The 19578-nt window shown below is 32.7% G+C and overlaps 1 long non-coding RNA gene and 1 pseudogene across 1 annotated transcript; one reads left to right on the top strand and one right to left on the bottom strand.

The window, feature by feature from the left end:
- Positions 1-6270: 6270 nt before the first annotated feature.
- Positions 6271-6687, bottom strand: LOC120090082. The gene is made up of 2 exons (XR_005485415.1): positions 6564-6687; positions 6271-6478 (listed from the first exon to the last, which is right to left on the bottom strand). It is a non-coding gene; the product is annotated as an uncharacterized LOC120090082 (long non-coding RNA).
- Positions 6688-10186: 3499 nt separating this feature from the next.
- Positions 10187-10845, top strand: LOC120090729 (annotated as a pseudogene).
- The last annotated feature ends 8733 nt before the right edge of the window (positions 10846-19578 follow it).

Raw genomic sequence — 19578 nt, 5'->3', positions numbered from 1 at the left:
CCACAAGATCTGAAGAAAGTAGTTGTTTGGCACCACAGATTGGCCATCCATCCCCTAAGATTTTGAATCAAATCTTGGCTTAGTGTAATGTTTCTGTTAACAGTAATGACAAAATGACTTTTTGTGAGACTTGCAAATTTGGAAAGTCACATCAGTTACCTTTTTCTCTCTCTGATTCTCATGCCCTAAGACCTCTTGAACTTATTCATACAAATTTATGGATATTGAGGTTCGTTCCCTAAATCTTGTAGGGTTTTATAGTTTGTAATTGTATTGTACAAACATTTATTTAATAAAATATGAGACGTTTTATTTGACATTTAGTAGCATTAAACCCCAAAACCAATAAACTAACATCCAAAGTTTTCTTTTGTAGCTTAAACATGTATGTAGGGACATACAGGTAGGTCATGTTTAAGTGATAACCTAAATGGTCTGTAGTAGATGGATAAGATTGGATACCTTATCCTAGTGACACTACGAGTACGACCCGCTTTGTAGATGTTACAATTGTTGTAAAGTGCTACAAATGATCTAATCCTAATCATTCATGTGGAGACATGTGAGCGAGGGTATTCTATACAAAGTAGTTTGTATAAGACCAGACCACGAAATGACTAGTCTTATTATATAACACTGTTCATAATGGAGACTTACATTTCACCAGGGTGACCATAGGTAACATGATCTGAATCCTGAGTGAGTTGTGAACTCCTGCCCATGAAGGTAGTTCTTTGATTTGTATGGGTGAGAGTGGCCAGATCGCCAACTCAATAAGTCTACCATTTTGGGGATTCATTTGATTGGGGAGCTGAGAACATTGTTACACAAAACGGAATTCACTCATTCCCTAAGGTAGGGGTAAGCAGATAAATTGCTCTTTTAAGAGTTAATCCTGGGGCTTGAACAATATAGTGTCACACCGGCCAAGAGGGGTTTAGTCATAGTTGGACTATGATTTATTGTTAATTAGAGGGATTAGTGGTAAACTTAGATGTAACTACAGGGAAAAAACGGTAATTTTGATCTAACTGTACTTATGACTTATGAGCAATTTGTGAAGGGTCATCGTGCGGTTGATTGGTTATATCCAATGGACATAGAAATATATTTGTAATATAAAGAGTACAGTCGTCGGTCTTTAGTAGAATGACCGACAAGTAATGAATGTTGAGTAAATTAGTTAAAGAGTTTAATTAATTATTCAAGTATCATTGGTGCTTCAAGCTACAGGTCCATGAGGTCTTCTTTATAACTTAATGGAGATTTATGAGAATCAATTTTTTTATTAATTTGAATTATTCAAATTAATTGAGGGAATTAATTATATGTGATATAATGATTTTAATTTAACTATGTATGATATAATTACTATTTTGTATTTGATACATTATAATATAAAGTTTATTTGAGAGGAAATAAATATTTGAATATGATTCAAATATTAATTATATGAATTGAATTCATATAATTAAATTTAACATAAATGGGATTTATATTAAAAGTCATTGGTGAGAGAATTAAAACTATAAAGCATATTGTATCTGATATACTATAGAAACTATAGGTTATATGTTATATATGATACAACATATAGTTATGTATATATGTATACTAAATTAGTTTATTATTATATATATATATATATAAATATATAATTTAATTAATTTATTAAAATTAAATTAAAATTATTTTATTTTATTTTATGTATATTAAATTAAATAACTTCCCTCCCCTTATTTCTCTCATGAATCCCACATTTCAGAGGGATGTGTGGGGTTGGTTGAATTTTCTTCATCTTCTTCCTCCTTTGGGTTTTTACAGAAAGGGTTTCTAAAAGTAATTCTCCTCCCTATCTCTTAAATCTCTTAATTTTTCCCTCACCAAAATGCTCCACACACTCCTAGATTCTCATCCCAGAGAATACAGAGAAAATCAATGGATTCTCATCCCAGAGAATACAGAGAAAATCAATTGGTAGTGGCCATTTGGGATAAATTAGGGTTTCATGTTTGTGAATTTGCAGAGAGGATAAACGTGAAGAAATCCTTCTTCAAGGGCTAGTTTTCATCTCTCTATTCTCTTTTCTCTCTTTCTTTTTTTATTTGTAAGCACCTTTTTTTTTTTTATTAAAATGCATAACATTTTGTGCTTTTTCTATAAAATTATAAATTCTGTAAAATTTGGGATTTGGGTCCGATCCGTTTCCACTCAAAAATCTTCGACGGTTCCTTCAGCGGGGACCATCTCCAATTCAATCTACTGCTGGTTACAAATATTATATTGCCTTTTGGGATGATTACTCACATTTCACATGGATCTTTCCTCTATCATCTAAAGGAGATGCTCTTAATGTGTTTAAACAATTCCAACATCAAGTAGAAAATCAGTATGTCTGTAAAATTAAAACTGTGAGATGTAATATGGGGAGAATTCCAACCATTGATTAACTATGGGAAAGAATAGGGAATCTCAATTCAGTTTGCTTGTCCTTACACATCATAACAGAATGGCAGAATTGAAAGAAAACATAGACATGTTGAAACAGGGATAGCTCTTCTTACTCAAGCAAAAATGCCTCTTCACTTCTGGTGGGAAGCCTTCCATACAGCTGTTTATCCAATTAACCGATTACCTTCACCAATCGTGGTAGGATTTACTTCTTTCTTCCTCTTAAAATAACAGCATCCTGATTATAACTCCTTACGTGTATTTGGTTCCTCTTGCAACCCTTGTTTGCGTCTGAATCAATCTCACAAAATTTCTTTCGTACAGAGAAATGCATCTTTTTTTGACATAGTGATCAACATAAAGGATATCAATGCCTCAATGCGTCGGGACAAATCTACATCTCTCGTCATGTTAGTTTCAATGAATTTAACTTTCCTTATCCCACTTTATTTGCCACTTCCCAATCTAACCATATTCCTTCTCCCACCACCATACTGTCATGGCTACCCCTAATCCATACTTTAACCAATCATTCCTCTCCATAGCCTCCCATTGTTTCTACCTCTCCTTGCAGCCCCCATCATTGCATCCGCTTCATCTACCGTGATATCTCTAACTCACATGATACTTCACCTCTCCCTACCAATACAATCTCCTCTCCTGCTGTGTCCACTTCTCCTTCCCCTCTTCCCATCTCTCAAAACACTCACACCATGGTAACACGTGCTAAAGCTGGCATCTATAAACTAAAACACCCCTTCACTAGTATTACTCAACTTGCCCCCAACCTTGACTGGTCCCATGTGGAGCCTACCAAATTCAGTGATGTTGTTCACTCACCTCCCTTAGAAGCTTTCCATGGATGTTGAATTTGCAGCCCTTCTAAGTAACAAAACTTGGGAGTTAGTTTCTCCACCTCCCCTTCATACTCTCATTGGCATAAAATGGATTTATAAAATCAAACGTGATGATGATGGTAATGTTCAATGGTATAAAGCTCACCTTGCCACCAAAGACTACTAACAAACCCTTGGTATTGACTTTGGTACATACAGTCCGGTGATCAAGCCCTCAACAATTCAGGTTGTTCTCACTATTGTCCTTACATAGAAATGGCCTATCCATCAGTTGGATGTTAGTAATGCGTTTCTTCAGGACACTCTTAAAGAAAATGTGTTTATTGCTCAACTTCAAGGCTACATGTAGACACCGTATTTGGTCTAACTCGATTTTTAAAAAAATATATGTTATTTTATTTATTTATTTATTTTGTTAATGGAGTTTTTAAAAAATCTAAAAGTATAAATATTTTATAGAAATGAAAGAAAAGTAAAAAAAAAAACATTAAGTTAAAATATTATTATTTTTTATTTCTTTTCCATTCTTCCTTCTTTCCCATTCCTCTCCTATTCTTCCTATTCTTCCTCATCTCTCTCCTTCTCCCCACTTTTCTCCTCCATTTTATGGACTCTCTAAGTTAACTAAGGCTTAATATGGCTTATAAAAAGGGAACACGATACATTTTGGAAGTGGAAGAACACATGGAAAAGAGATTTAGGTGAAAAGAAGGGGATTGAGGAATTCTTATACACATTGAAAATAGAGAAGTGAGAGTATTATAGAGATTTAAGAAAGAAATTTGAGATGAGATGAGAAGAGAGTTTAGGTGGAGACATTTTAGAGAAAAGAGTAGAAGAAAATCTTAGTAAATATCCAACATTCCAACGATATCCATCACAGTGTAAACTCCGACGAGATTCCCATCGACGCACATGAACGACGTGCGAGTTAGATTCCGATGAACCCAAAGCTGCAATCCACTTGCAAAGATAATAATAAAAGAAGAAGAGGATAAGGAAAGAAAGAAGAAAGGGTGGAAGAAGAAAAATCATGGAGGAAGAAAGAGAAGAGAAGAAAAGGTAAAGAAGTGTGGTGAGTCTCATTTTTAATTTCTTTGATCACTTTAGTTTCTTTCTTTTATTTATTTATTCTCCAAAACCTTCCTTCTTTAAATGGATTTTAAAATCCAATTTTATATCAATTTGAAATTTTCATAAAACTTGTATCAATTTTTCTAAAGGTTTTCAAATTTGTTATATTAAAAAAAAAATCAATCGATTCTAGTCATAGTTGGAGTTTCAATTTCGTTTCAATTAGTTGTTTTTTAAAAAAATCTAATTTAGGACTCTCAAATAAAACTTATTTGGATTTAATTTGAAGTTTTCTAATTAACTTCGATAAGTTTTCCAAATTTCAATTTAATCTTCAAATTGGAGTTCTAAAAAATAACGTCAATATCTAGTATAAACAATATGTCAATTGGGCTATGCTATTGTTGGCTATTTAATTCACATTTTTCAATTGAATTTCAATTCCATTCAATTTTAATTTTTAAATATTTTAAATTTTTTTTAACTCAAATTTTCTAATAAAATTCTATTTGATTTAAATGATTCTCAATCATTTCAATTTGGAATTTCTAAAAGCAACCTCAATTTCACCTTTAATTTGAATCTTTCATAAATGATGTTTAAATTGGTTTTAATTCAAAGTTTTCAAATGTATTTCAATTACATTTAAATTTGAATTTTCTAAATGAAGCTCCAATTGGATTTTCACTTTGGTTTACAAAATAAATTTCAATCTTCCTTTGAAGGGCTTACACCACTCATAAGGATCAATTCATATTTTATCTCTAAAATGTGATTTGATCTACTTGAGACATTTCTTTAACTATCATGTTAATCCTATGACGGAGTTGAGATTGTCAAATATCTCTAATTCTTGAGGTAAATGTTTCTCTAATCGGGAAATTCCAACATCGATATGATAATAAATTAATGGATGTTTGTCCACTCACAAAGTGTTAACTTTACTTTATTATTTAAAATTGGAATGAGATTTAGTGAGACATTATCTACATTTATTTTGACATTTATGTGTTAATGGAATGTTCATCTTCTAAATTGTATCTAAAAAATAATACAAAATTTGACAATGAACTGTAAATAAAATTAACTATATACAATAAGTTCTGTCTAGGCTGAGCTAGTTAAGTTGACCGTAAAGGAACGCCTCTACCTTGAACTATTCATTAGTTGTATTTTATTTAATTTCATTAACAGTTTTTGAATTTTTAATAAAATAAACATTTTTTTATATGATAAATTGGATAACAAAATGAGATGTTTTCAAACGAGTGTTGTAGGGTCTTAATTCCTTCCCTGCGCTCAACAACCCCCAAACCTAACTTCAATTAAGTAGACCACATTTTTTTCTTTAAAAATAGGTGACCAATTACACTCATAATGATTGGTGACGACTCCAAACCTTTCACCTCGAAAGAGAGGATGTCGTCTTCACGTCGTGATGACGTTGCGACAGTTTGGCGACTCCACTGGGGACTATAGAGGGTCAAATTCGTTATACTAGAAGAAATTTGGGTTTTAATGTCGGTTTTAAACCGACATTAAAGATAATGTTATTAAAGCACTTTAATGTCGATTGCCTTTAATGTCTGTTTTAAACCGACATTAAAAGGTTTCAATAACACAGTCTTCAATGTCAATTGCAACCGACATTAAAGACCTTCAGTGAAATTTCCAACCAACATTAAAGACCTTCGGTGAAATTTCCAACCGATATTAAAGCCTCTGTTTTTTTTTTTTTTAATTATGAACTGACATTGAAGCCCGAATTTGTCTTTTTTTTTTAAATTTCGTTGCCGAATCCCTTTTTTTGGTCAAAAAGTACAACATGACACATCATCATTGAACGTTGTGGCTATGACATATTATACATGTATGGATTATAAATCTATTACATTTAATCCACAAATTCTGCTATAAAATTATAATTTAAAAGGCTGTACAATAATTCAAGTCTTGAAAATACAAATTACAAGTAATACAAACATTATGAGATTACTGTCTCTCTCCACTTGGTAAGTATGGATCCCTTCATAATTCTTCTTGAACCAAACCCCTAGTTTCAGCAGTGTCTGGTTATAGGCATCTTTGTCTGACCACTGTTGTTCAAAGGATCACAAACAAAAAAGATTTAAGACAAAGAATTGAAAGTGAAAATGTGATAAGAATTCATATTTAACTAACCGTGTTTATTGGGAATGTGCATAAATGGTACATTCAAGGCAAAATTCTTGTAATGAATGTGTTAGATCTAAAGTTCCCCAAGAAAAAGCATAAAGAGGTTGCGATACCAAATATTTACTCCTTTTGCATCTGCAAAATAAGAAAACTCAATAGTTGAATAAATGAGAGAATCTTCTTTTTCAAGATCTTGAAGAAGAGAAGCTTGGTTACCTAGATATGAGATACGAAGACAATGAAAAAATTTCGGCAGCATAACGATGCTACCACAACAAAACCAAAAATTTACCTTGAACCTGTTCAAAGAAACACACTCCCAAAAATATTTCACAACCACTTGTTCTCAACAGAACTATCAGAATTCCCAAAAAATGAATATGCAAGAACACATACATCAATAAGTAAATTTAGCTCACAATATACTTCAAACCTCAAAAGTTGTCACAAAGACTACCATAGTGCATGAATAACCCACAAACTACCATAGTACGACCTACAAACTCGAGCATCTTGAATCAAATCTAAACTACAAATAAATAGTACCCATGAGTCATAAACGGGTGTTACATTCTAATCCAATATGGTCCAAAGAGAAATAAATAGTACCCATGAGTCATAGACGAGTGTTACTTCTAAAGGGAAAAAATAAATGTAGCTTTCTTTTGTCTTTTGGAAGGTAAGGATGCAACTTTATACATTTTTACTTTAGTTGGCATAAGTTTTGACCTTTTGACAATGACAACTTTTTACATTTTTAGTGGAAAGTAAAATTAGTGGGAAAAAATGCAAACATGGGTAAGTATATAATGACCAGATTCCACCATAAGGTTCACTAGAGGATGAGTCCAGGCCAAAAGGCATAGTCAGTAGAAATGAAGAGAAAACAAAATACGACATTAGTAATCAGTACCTTGATTAAGTTTTGAAATTGCAACGAATGACTAGGAAGGAGTGGAATCAATCCTGAAAGTTCCTTGCTTAGTGTACTCCTCAAGCTGAAGCTCATGGAGTTGCCGAGGGTCATAAGGAAAGGGTTGCCTCCAATTCCAAGCAGTAGCTACAATGACCTTAAGCCATCCTGATGAAAGGGCTTCCAGTGGAGAGCTTGTGCCTGTAAAAGGGTGTGCCTGCAGCAAATATGAGAATGGCTATTGCAAGACCTACAGTGGGAATGCCATATCCCAAGCTCCATCCTACATTCTCTTGTATGTAAACAAGAGTGGTGGTGGCAAAGAGAGTGCCAAAGAAAATGCTGAACATCCATCAGTTGAAGAAGGATAACTTCTGGGCCTTCTCTTCGGGATGGAAGTCTTCGAAGTGGTCGGTGCAGGAAAAAAACCTACATAAAATTGAAAAACACAAAACTAATTCATTTTCCAGAAAAATCTATCATACTGCAAAAGACGATTTCAAAAAAATATTTTTTTTTAAAGGAAACAAGACCTTTCATTGATATAATAAAAAGAATCTAATGCTCAAACTTACAAGAAACGATATTAAAGGAAAATATAATAATGGATAAAACAGAGAAGAAACGATTTCAAAAAAATGTTTTATTACTTTTGATGTCATTAAGAACTAAGTCAATTGTACCTGCACATTTTGTTCTTTGATTACTAAATGGGTCTACGCCTACATCTGAAGCATCTTTCAAGTACGGGTTCTTCATGCAAGGAGGAGGCATAACTCGACAGCGTAGAGCAACTACAGATTGAGAAACATAGTTTTGTTTCTTTGGTATTGCCATTGTCTCTTTCTCCATATCCACATCATCTGATCCAAACATGTCGTTTCCAAGTTCCACAACTTGTTCACAGCCAGATAAACTTAAACTCAGATGATGTACTAAAACACTTTCTATGCCAAAATGAATATTAAATGAAGAAAACTATTACATTACATTGTTCGAACAACTTAAATCACTAATTTCAGAAACGAATACAAGGCTGTCAGATTTTGAAGCCCCAAAAATATTTCAGATCAATGTCCCCATATTGATCAATGACTCCGATACTAATTCTCATTAGTTGCAAGGGATTAACCATTTACCATTATTGATTTGGAAAGTTCAGCTTAACATGATAACAATTAAGCATATACCATTTGCACGTGATCATCTGATTTCTTATATCAATCCTACTCAATACAGCTAATTAACTGAGATAAAAGTTCAAGATCGTCAACTTACCATGTATTTTTCTCTTAGTTTTAACAGTATTAATCTTCTCTGGAAACAAAATGCTTGAACCGGAGGAACAACAGAAGCGTTTAGGGCCTCACTTGAAGAGCAAAGACACTAGTAGGCCTCCAAAAGTGAAAATGATTGGGAATGTGAAAATGTTTAAGACACAAACACCTTCCGAGCGGTTCCAAACACCTAAAAAATACACACACACAAAAAAAAGATTTAAGACAAAGGATTGAAAGTGAAAATGTTATTAGAATTCATATTCAACTAACCGTGTTTATTGGGAATGTGCATAAGGATACTCACTTGATGATTGTAAACAGGAGAGAGTAGCAACTTTAGATATAAAAACAAGTCCAATATTCAAGACAGGCTAAAGGATACTCACTTGATGCTTGTAAACAGGCTCAGACTTCAAATGTCTAGCATCATTCCAGAAAACCTCAGTATCAGAACCAGATCGGATAACAAACTAATACTTTGACAGCTGATACTTCAATTCAAGCAATCAAAATCCCTCCTATAAAAACAACCTCCTATCCCATCCTTCAATTCAACCCTCCACTAAAAATCGCGAGCATCCATCCTCCAAAGTACACAAAAGGGAAAAAACGGAGAGTAGAGAAAGATATATGAGATGGCAAAATCATATGCTATCATTCTTGTTTTTGTTTTTGTTTCTTAAAAAAAAATAGAATCACAACAATTCATAGATTCATAAATCAATGAAATGTACAAAAGGAAGGAGGAGGAACATTAGCCATTGACAAAGACAAAGGGAATTACCATAACTTTTTTGATTAATTTGGAAAATGAATTGAATTTGTGTACAATTTTGAGAGTATGTATAAAAAGAAATTAAAAACAAACAACAAATTATAACAGTAAATGCACTAACATTACCAAACTATTATGCATGCCATAAACAATTCAATTTTCTTCTTTGCTTTCATTATTTTGATCCACATATGCTTTCTATATATTTTACTTAACCTAATAATAATCATAATTAAAAAAAAATATCTCACCAAAATCTAAAAGCTGAGGAATATAATGCATTTCACAATTCACATAGGGCTCTTTATTAATTACCACCACCACAACCATACATCAACTCATTTACTAGCATTACACAGTAGTAAAAGATTCTCTTTTCTAAAGTTAAAAATTTAATTTAAAGAGTTCTGGAGCCATAATATTGAAATAACCCCATGTTTAAAGCCAAGAGATTGAGCAAAAAAATCAAACCAGAAACAAGCTACAAACAAACTCACCATGTTACTGAAAAGAAGAACCACGACATTGACTTGATCACAGAATGGGCAATTTGTAGTTGGATAAAGGGATTAAAAAAGAGATGCGTAGCTTCGAACTAACCGAGAGGTGAGATCAGACTTCAAAGAGAGAGAGACAGAGAGGTGCTCCTCACTCCTCAATCATGCCCGTCTTTAAGGCTCCCTTCAATGGCTACTCCATCAAGTTTAGCCCCTTCTACGAATCCCGCATCGTTGTTGCCACCATGCAAAATTTCGGAATCCTTGGCAATGGTCGCCTTCATGTCCTCGATCTCAATCCCGCCGGTCTCATATCCGAGCACATTTCCTTCGACACTGCTGATGGAGTCTATGACGTCTCTTGGTCCGAATCTCACGACTCCCTTCTCGTTGCCGCCATCGCCGATGGCTCTGTCAAGCTTTACAACCTCGCTCTTCCCCCCACATCTAATCCCATTTGTTCCTTCCACGAACATATTCGCGAGGTTCACTTTACTGACTACAACCCCGTTCATTCAACTTATTTTTTACTTCCTCCTGGGACGATACCACCAAGCTCTGGGCCCTAAACCACCCCACCAGTGTCAGAACATTTAAAGAGCATGCCTATTACGTCTATTCCTCCGTCTGGAACCCTCGTCACGACGTTGCCTTTGCTTCCACCTCTGGCGATTGCACCGTTCGCATTTGGGATGTGCGAGAACCAAGCTCCACCATAGAGAGACCCACGACCAGGAGAGACCCAAACGTGATGGAGACTAACGGACGAACGACGGACAACCACAGACGAACGACAGACACCCTGATTCGCACGGCCAAGTAGAGATAGGGTTTGGGTAAGAGAGAAATGAAAGGGTTTGGTTAGGAGAGATAGACGCAGGAGTTGAAAAATGAAAGGGATTTTTTAATAAAGTAAGAAAAAAAAATAAATTAGACCTTTAATGTCGGTTTAAAACCGACATCAAAGATCCTTTTTCTTTTTTTTTTTTTTGTTTAAAACCAACATTATACATCTAATTTCACTTTTTTCAACTGACATTAAAGCCCAAAATTCTTGTAATGTTATGTTTTATTTATGTTATTCATGCATTTTTTTTAGTCTATTTTGTTTTTCATTTAACTGTTTCTATTTTCTTTAATTGTAAATAATTTTGTGATAGTTTATTTATTGTTTTCTCATAGGCACATTCACGAGTCTCCTACCTGGGTTATACCATTAGGATTAGATAATATGACCTACGTGGAACCTAGTTCAAAATCTCCATCCATGTCAACTATGCTGTGAAAACAGTTGTAAGGCTTACGGAACGTTTTTCGCTGGAATGTTAGAACTTAAACTTACATTGTCATGTATTTTGAAGCAAACTAACGCTTATCAAAGTTGCATTTTAGAAAATGTAGGTTTGTTCATACCGATAATTAAAGAAGATAGAAGTCATTAAGAAAGTCTTTAAAAAATAGCAAAATTTAGGAGGTTATTAATTGGATTTATTTCTTCAAAGTCTTTTAGGAAAAGATATTTTTCAATTGTCTTTCTAAAAATATAATTAAAAAATAAAAATGAAAAATTTGGAAATTTTCATAAAAAGTTTTAAAATTGGTTTTTCTTTACGTCTTTAGAAAATTAAAAGACTTTCATGGTTTTCAAAAGGAAAAAGAAGTTTCTTTTTTAAGAAACAAGAATGAGGTTTTTTCGGAGAAAGTAAAAAAAACCATAGTTTTAAAATTAGATTTTTTTTCATGATGGGAGCCTCTAGGAAAATAATTTTCTATAGTTTAAAAGTTTTTCTCTAAAAAATGAGGTATCTTCGGGAAAAAATCCTTTAAAAGTCAATAAAATTAAAAATATAAAAAAAATTGTTCTCATATAAAAAGAAGAGTTTTCAATAGTTTTTTAAAAAATAAAACAAAACAAAAACAAAAAGGATTGAAAGAGTTTTTCCTCAAAAAAGGTCTTATAAAATTCTTTTTTTAAAAAAAAAAGTTTTCACAAGGATTTTGAATTTGGATTTTTTTTTTTTTTTTGAAAAAGAAAATTCAATGGCTTTTAAAAAATATATATTTTTTCTAAAAAAAATGTTTTATACAAACAAAAGCAAAAAAAAGCATAAGCAAGTTTTCACATAAAAAGTCTTTCCTTTTTTCAAAAATAAAGTCTATAGAAAAGAATGATTTTTTTAAAATATTTTTGGAAAAAATAGAAAAAAAAAATCATAGGAGGTCTTAATTAGATTTTTTGTTAGGAGGATCTTTAGAAAATGAAAATTTTCTATGGTAAAATATATATATACTTCTTTACCTAAAAAAGATATTTTCTTTTTTTTAAAAAAAAAAAAAAAAAAAAGAGTCTTAAAGAAAATCCAAAAATTTTCTTTAAAAAGTTCTTTAAATGATTCTAAGTTGATTATTTTTTCTTGAAAGAGAATCTTTTCTATGATCAAATAAAAGAAAAAAGAACAAACAAGAACGAATAAAAACAAAAACAAAAAGAACCGTTTTTCTTTTAAAGAAAAAGGTCATGAAAAGATGTCTTTAAAAAAAATAGTCTCAAAAAATAAAAAATTTTAAGAAAAATATTTCTTATCAAGTTTTAAAAATCGATTTTTTTTTCTCAAGATGGAAGTCTTTAGAAAAAGAAGATTTTTCTATGGTTAAAAAAAGCAAAAGAAAGAAAAATGAGTTTTCTTTTTTTTTCCACAGAAAAAGAATAAAAACAAAAAAAAATCGTGAAAATTTCGTTCTAAAAAGGATTTTGTATGGTCTTTTAAAAAAACTTCTAAAAAATATTTTAAAAATAAAAAAACAAGTCACAAAAGGCTTTTAAATTTGGAAGATATTTAGAAAAAGAAGTTCAAAAGAAAAGGCAAAACAAACAAAAAGAGTTTTTTTTTTTTTTTTTTTTTAAAAAAAGAAGAGTTTTTATGAAGATTTTCAATTTTGTTAAAAAAAAAAAAAAAATCGTTGTGGTTGCATTTTTCTAAATTTGATATCGAGTTTCTCACTTATATCAAGATACACATAACATCTTTAGGGGTATTATAGTGTTTTGGAGGGAACATTGTGCATGTGTGAGATCCTCATTCAAGTTAATTTATTTGTTATTATATAACATTGAACTAATTTGAAACCATTGGTTTTTCTAAAATTAGGATTTATCCTCAAATTAGTTTTGACATTTATAAAAGTCACCAAATCACTCAAAACGTCTTTGAGCATCTTTGATATTTTAGGATAAGATGTTGTTAATATCGTTCATGTAGACACAAGGGTCATGCATTTGTGAGAGGCTTAAGGAGATCATATCTAAAATAAAAGGGTCATGCATTTGTATCTATGTTCGTTTCATATGTGACTATAAATGAATTCTAACTCTTGTATAAAAAAGTCTCACTCATGTTACATTTAAGGTCGGACATTACATCGACATGCATGATCCACCATTGATTGAAAAAAAATTGAGAAAGTTAATTTCTTGTATATAACATCATCTCATTTTGCATTAAAAAAATATCAATTATACCACCATACATGCATTAGAAAAATTCAGGATTATTGCATTCATCATCACATCATTAACATGTTTCCATTTTCATTTTTAAAAAGAACATGCACATTTTCCTTGTCTTTTCCTTTTAAAGAAAATAGCTCAACAACCACATGTTCACTATTTTTATAAGATAAAAGACGAAATCCTGGGAAAGTATAACAAAAAGGAATTGACGTATCATTAATCAGATTCAGGAGAAGATCACAAAGATTTAAAGTGTGGAGCTAGAAAAGATTAGTCAACAAGAGCAAATCTTAAAGATAAGGTTTAGAAAAACGTAAAAAGAAGAAAGAAGCACAGAAAGGGTAAGATACAGAGGAGGCTGATAGGACTACTCAAACGGCTATCTTCCAATATTGATTATTTCACAGATTCAGACCAAATAAGGCTGCGAGCGTTTTTAATATACAAACCCTAGAATCAAAGGGCAAAAATAGTAAGTGAATAAAATAATAGCAGTATACATGTGTCACTCTATAATAGGTGATCCTCAACAGAATCGATTGGCTGGGATAAGGCCACATCACTTGTTGATTGTCCTTCCAGGTAGACTAGTTGTGCCATCTGTGTTGCTAACGTGGATAGCTCTTTTCTTGTCCTCAATACTTAAGAATTCAAAATTTAGAGATAATGAGATGGAACAAGCCACGTTGATCTCTTGTTCCTTTTTTTTTTTTTTTTTTTTTGTTATTAATAAAGTTGATTTCTTTGACTTGAGTAAATAATAAGTAACATCAAACCATGACTTAGCTAAATACTTGAAAGAATGTGAATATGTGAAGATAAGTCATTTTCTTTTTCTAAAAAAGGTCAATAGGTTTTATTTTGCACTTGCACTCAAGCGTCACTCATGTCATGATACTTGCTTTAAAAAAAATGATTTCTTTAAAAAAGGTTTTTTCTTTGGAAGTAAAATGAAAATACTTCTTTCGTATTTCAAATATTTTTTAAAGTGAAACTTTTGAATTTATTCTAATCATTCTCATTAGCTTAAACCTTAGTAAGAATTTTGAGTGGTCATGGTCTGTTGTCATTTGGAGAAAATGTGTAAAAAAAAAAAAAAAAGAGAAAAAAGAAAGAAAAAGAAAAGATGTTTTCACTACTCTTGTTGAGAATGAAGGAAAACATTCAAGTTTCAACCATTTTATCCCTCTTTTGAAATATTTTTTCATTGTTGAGCCAAATTTCAAGTTAAAGACAATTTTATCTTACCTTTCCTAATTCTCATGTGTTGAGCCTTATATTACCATACCACCAAACAAGGTTTTAATTATTACATTGGGGAAAACGCTCCCTTAAAACGAAAATCTAAATTACTCATTATAAAACCTTATGCCTAACCAATGACTAAATTTGAAGTTATGATAAACCGTTATTTTTATCGACCCTCTATAAAGTCTATAACCCATAACACATGCAGTTGTGTGGTAAATCTCCATTGAAACTTTTTGCTAGTCTATCACAATAAGTTGTATGCCAAATTTTAAAATTATCCACCCAAACCAAGAGGGCTTCAAGGGTAATGTAATAGCATTTGACTCTTAAGATGTACTGCTTCATAACTAAGACATATAATCTTTCACATTTGTTCATCTTTGACTTCGTTTAATTCATTCTAAATTATTTTCTTCATTTCTATCCTTGTCTTTCTCTCTTTCCTTAAATTGGAAGTGATTCCAAGACTGAAGATAAGAGTTTTGAGAACTATGGAGTTAGTGATTTGAGAAGGAGTCTTAAAGTCTCAATTTTATTCAAAGAGTTTTACTTAAAGAACAATCTCTACATGACACCAAGGAGCATCAACAAAGAAGTGACACGAAAAAATAAATTGTATGAGATCAACATCTTCCTGTGCCATCTTGCTAAATCATATCAAAGTATATTGACCATAAAGTAAAAAAAAAAAAAAAAAAAAAGGGCAAAACAAAGAATAAAAAAAAGGAAAATAAAATAATAATAAAGTATGAGAAGATCACGAAGTCCTCAATTGCAAGATTGGGACAGTCGATGTATGGGAAAAGTTTCTCTTCAAAGTCTTCATTGCAAATCATTAAGCTGGAGCTAGCCAAGTCATCATCATCAAACTAAGGCAAAGCCATCAAAGCTTTCACTGTTACATTGGGGTAAAACCTTCACTGCTTTACTAGGGCAAAACTTTCATTGTTTTACTAGCAAGCTATTGTCGCTAAATTGGGGCCAGACGTTCACTGCTAAACAAAAGTATGAAGACTAAGTTATAGTTGAGAGGACTACATTTCTCTAACAAGGAATCTTTCTCACATTCAAGGAAAAGTCAAGCCACATTTGCATTGAATAATGTATTGAGGAAATAAAGTTTGTAAGAGGTTATTTCATCAAAGACCTTGAGCAGACTCAAAGAAAGGATGAGATGTATGAGATGAATTTTTAAGAGCTACTTCTACTTCTCATAATTTTTGTTCAAAGAAAATAGATCGTTTTCATTCATCTATTTATTCATTATATGTTGATATCTTATTTAAAAGTCAAAAATTACAATCAATCTCTAATTGTTCAAGAGATTTTCTATCTAGACATTCATCTTCCTTTTCTTTTTGGAAAGAGAGTTTTCGTTATACCTTTATTGGCTTATCCAACACTTGATTCTTAGCCAAATCCATTTTCTTACTCAGTCTTCTAATTCATTACATGGTTAATGTTATGAAGCAGTTTAATCAAATAAGATTCAATACTACAAATTACCTTTGGTAGTTCTTTAAAACTGGCACATGAGATACTTTCAAAAAGCCTTCCATACCCAATATGGTTGAGTGTTCATGATTCATGTGTTCCTTTCCAAGTAAAAAATAAAAAAAAAATTATATGGAAAAAAAAAAGAAAAAAAAAAGAGAAAAAAAGAAGATAAGAAAGATAAGAAAAATAGACGTTTTCTCCAATAACGACATTACTTTGCTTGTTCAACTCTATGTTAAATATTTGCTAATGAGAACGATTTAAGAACAGACAAAAGTGATCACTTAAAAAATAGATAAATGCATTAAATAAAAAAATGAAATGATTTCACAATTGATGAATTACATTAGATCATACGCCATTGATTGCATCAGTATTTCTAAAAGTTCATTTTCATAACTTCATTAATTGGTGCAAAGGTTCCATGCATGTCATGCATACATGTTGCATCTTTATGCGTTCTTGCATCATGTATCAAGTGTCGAAATCATTGATCACTTGTTTTTATGCATCAGTAGCATTATTACTCCTTAAATTCAATTGAGCATGCTAGTTAAGAAGTTTATTCTTGTTGCATCCATGAGATTTATAAATATACATTATTACATCACGTCTCAAAAGTTAAAATCATTGGCCAACCTAAAAGAATCAGAGCATATGTTTCCATGCATTACTAGCGCATAATCACTTAAGTCAATTGAACATGTCAATAAAATGTCTCGATTTGATTATGTTGTATCTAGAAGACTCATATATGTACATCATTGCATCGCATGTCAAATGCTGACTTTGTTGGCTAAAAGAAAAATAACCAAGACATGTGTTATCATACATTGTTATTTGCATAATCCGTTCTTAGGTCTAATTAGGCATGTGTTTACATAAGAAAGCCTCTTCCTATCATGTTTCATATGTAACATTAGGGCAATTGCATTCGTCTAACTCACATGTATAATTTACCTAAGCGTAAATTCATCACATCAATAGGACCTTGCAAAGCTTGCACTTGCATAAATGTTTTAACTTAAACTTGAACTTTTGCTCAACCTTGAGTACTTTTTATGAGTGATTTAGTTTTCTTATTTCATGCATATAGACAATTACCATAAGCGAGAGTTTTCAAAGTTCACTAAAAAAAAAATGGCATTGATCTAGTGTGTTTTCAATGACTTAAGCTTTTAATAAATCGAACCTTGTTTTTTGAGGTCGAAGCCCGACAAGGTCGGATTCGTTTGTCTATGTTTTTGGTTAAATTGAACCTTGTTTTTTCAGTTGAGGTCGAAGCCTAACGAAGTTAGATCTTTTTTTCTTTTTGTTAAATCGAACCTTGCTTTTCAGTTGAGGTCAAAGCCTGACGAAGTTAGGTCCATTTGTTTTTGGTTAAATCGAATCGACTTGTTAATTAGCTGAGGTTGAAGCCTGGGCGATTCAGGTTCATTTATTTTATTTTTTGTCAAATTAAACCTTGCTTTTCAGTTGAGGTTAAAGCCTTGTTAGGCCATGTCTATTTTCTTTAATATTGGTTAAATTGAACCAGCTTGCTATTTAGCTGGGGTCGAAGACTGGTCGAGTGAGGTCTGTTTATTCTACTATTGGTTAAATCGAATCGACTTGCTAATTAGCTATGGTTGAAGCCTAATCAAGCTAGGTATGTTTATTTTTTGTCAAATTAAACCTTGCTGTTTAGTTGAGGTTGAGACCTGGTCGAGCCAGGTCCATTTATTTTTTGTCAAATTAAACCTTGTTGTTTAGTTAAGATTGTGAAACCCGAATTTTCAATTTCCCTACTTAATCAGTTGAGGGGATTAACTAAGTGTAAGTTAAATCCTATGTCAAAGAGAAGGAAATTCTAAATGTTAAATAGATTCTCTTTGAGTAGCCTTGAGATAAGCCTTAATTAGTGAAATTTGGCTAAGTATAAAGTCAAAAGAAGCCATGCTTGGGTGTTAGGAAACCTTGATGCAAAAGATGAGGCTGAAAAGAGTTTAAGTCAAAGGCAGCCATACGCTTGTGAGGCTAGATGCATGATTGGCCTAGGTATTGGCTAGAGGCATTGCCTAAGTTGCTCATGCGTTGAGATGGTGTGAGCGAAAGTGGAGAGAGCAAGAGAATCTTGAGTGCAAGGCACTACAAAGACGATCGTATAATTTTGGGGCGGCGCTGAGAGATGCACTAGGCAATCGCGTAACTACACACGGCATTAAGCAATGTGAAGAGATGCGCTACACGATCGGGTTATACGATAGGCGTTAAGCACTATACGATCAGTGTAGATGCTAGACGATAAGCGTAAAAGCTAAACGATAGCGCTATATGATAGCACTAAACGATAGCATTAAGCGTTGAGCGTAGACGCTAGACGATGCGCGAGCGTTAAGTGATGGACTACACGATAGGTGCAACAGCTATGCTATAGGCTATGTGCGAAATCGTTGAGAGCAAGATGTTTACTAAACGATTAAGCTACATGATGGGGCATTGGTGCTATGTGATGGACGCAAGCACTAAACGATTACAACAAGAGACGGTGAGATGTTTAGTAGACAATGGAGCTAAGCGATGAAATGCAAAAGTTGAACGATGGACTAAACAATGGAGCGGTGTTGAGGCTTGCGTTATGCGAGGCTGATGAGCTCACTCGGACAAATGGCTATATCGAGAGGTGGTTGAACTTGGGTTAGTAAGAGCTGGACGAATAAAGTTTCACGCAAAGGAAGTCTTATGCATGAGGAAGATAACTCAAGCAGGTGTGTGGCATGAGAGTAGGTGAATGGCATGGAAGTAGATGGTGGTAAAGCATGGTGCAAACACTTCAAGAGTAGGAGGTGTCATGCATTGGAAGACTTAAGAGATGAGAAGGATCATTTTCTTTAGCCTATAAATACCATGATGCGTGTTGTTAATGTGATGAAATAATGGTGTAGAATGCGATGGTGGAATATGCATTGTACATGCAAGTTTTCTCAGCAAGATCCAAGTATAAATGCTACTGAGTTGCCTGGTAAGCCTATGGTCGAACACAGGAACTAAGGAAACAGTATGCGATGGTAATTTTCAATTACTTTGCGGTAACAAATAATTCAATGTGTTAGTTTGTATGTTGTTTAAAGTATAAAGTTTATGCGGCAGAATTAAGAAAAGAGCTAATAATGCGACAGATACAATGAGTATGCGGAGGAACGGGTTGAGAAGGTCTTTAGCTAGCGTTTCCTAAGATTGCATTCAAGCTATGCGATCATGCTATACATATGCGACAGAAATTCATTTTCCAATGCAAATGCGATAGCTCCTAGTTTT

The sequence above is a fragment of the Benincasa hispida genome, chromosome 11, assembly GCF_009727055.1.
Source record: "Benincasa hispida cultivar B227 chromosome 11, ASM972705v1, whole genome shotgun sequence".
In the NCBI taxonomy this organism is placed as follows: domain Eukaryota; kingdom Viridiplantae; phylum Streptophyta; class Magnoliopsida; order Cucurbitales; family Cucurbitaceae; genus Benincasa; species Benincasa hispida.
This window is presented reverse-complemented; position numbering and strand designations above follow the sequence as displayed.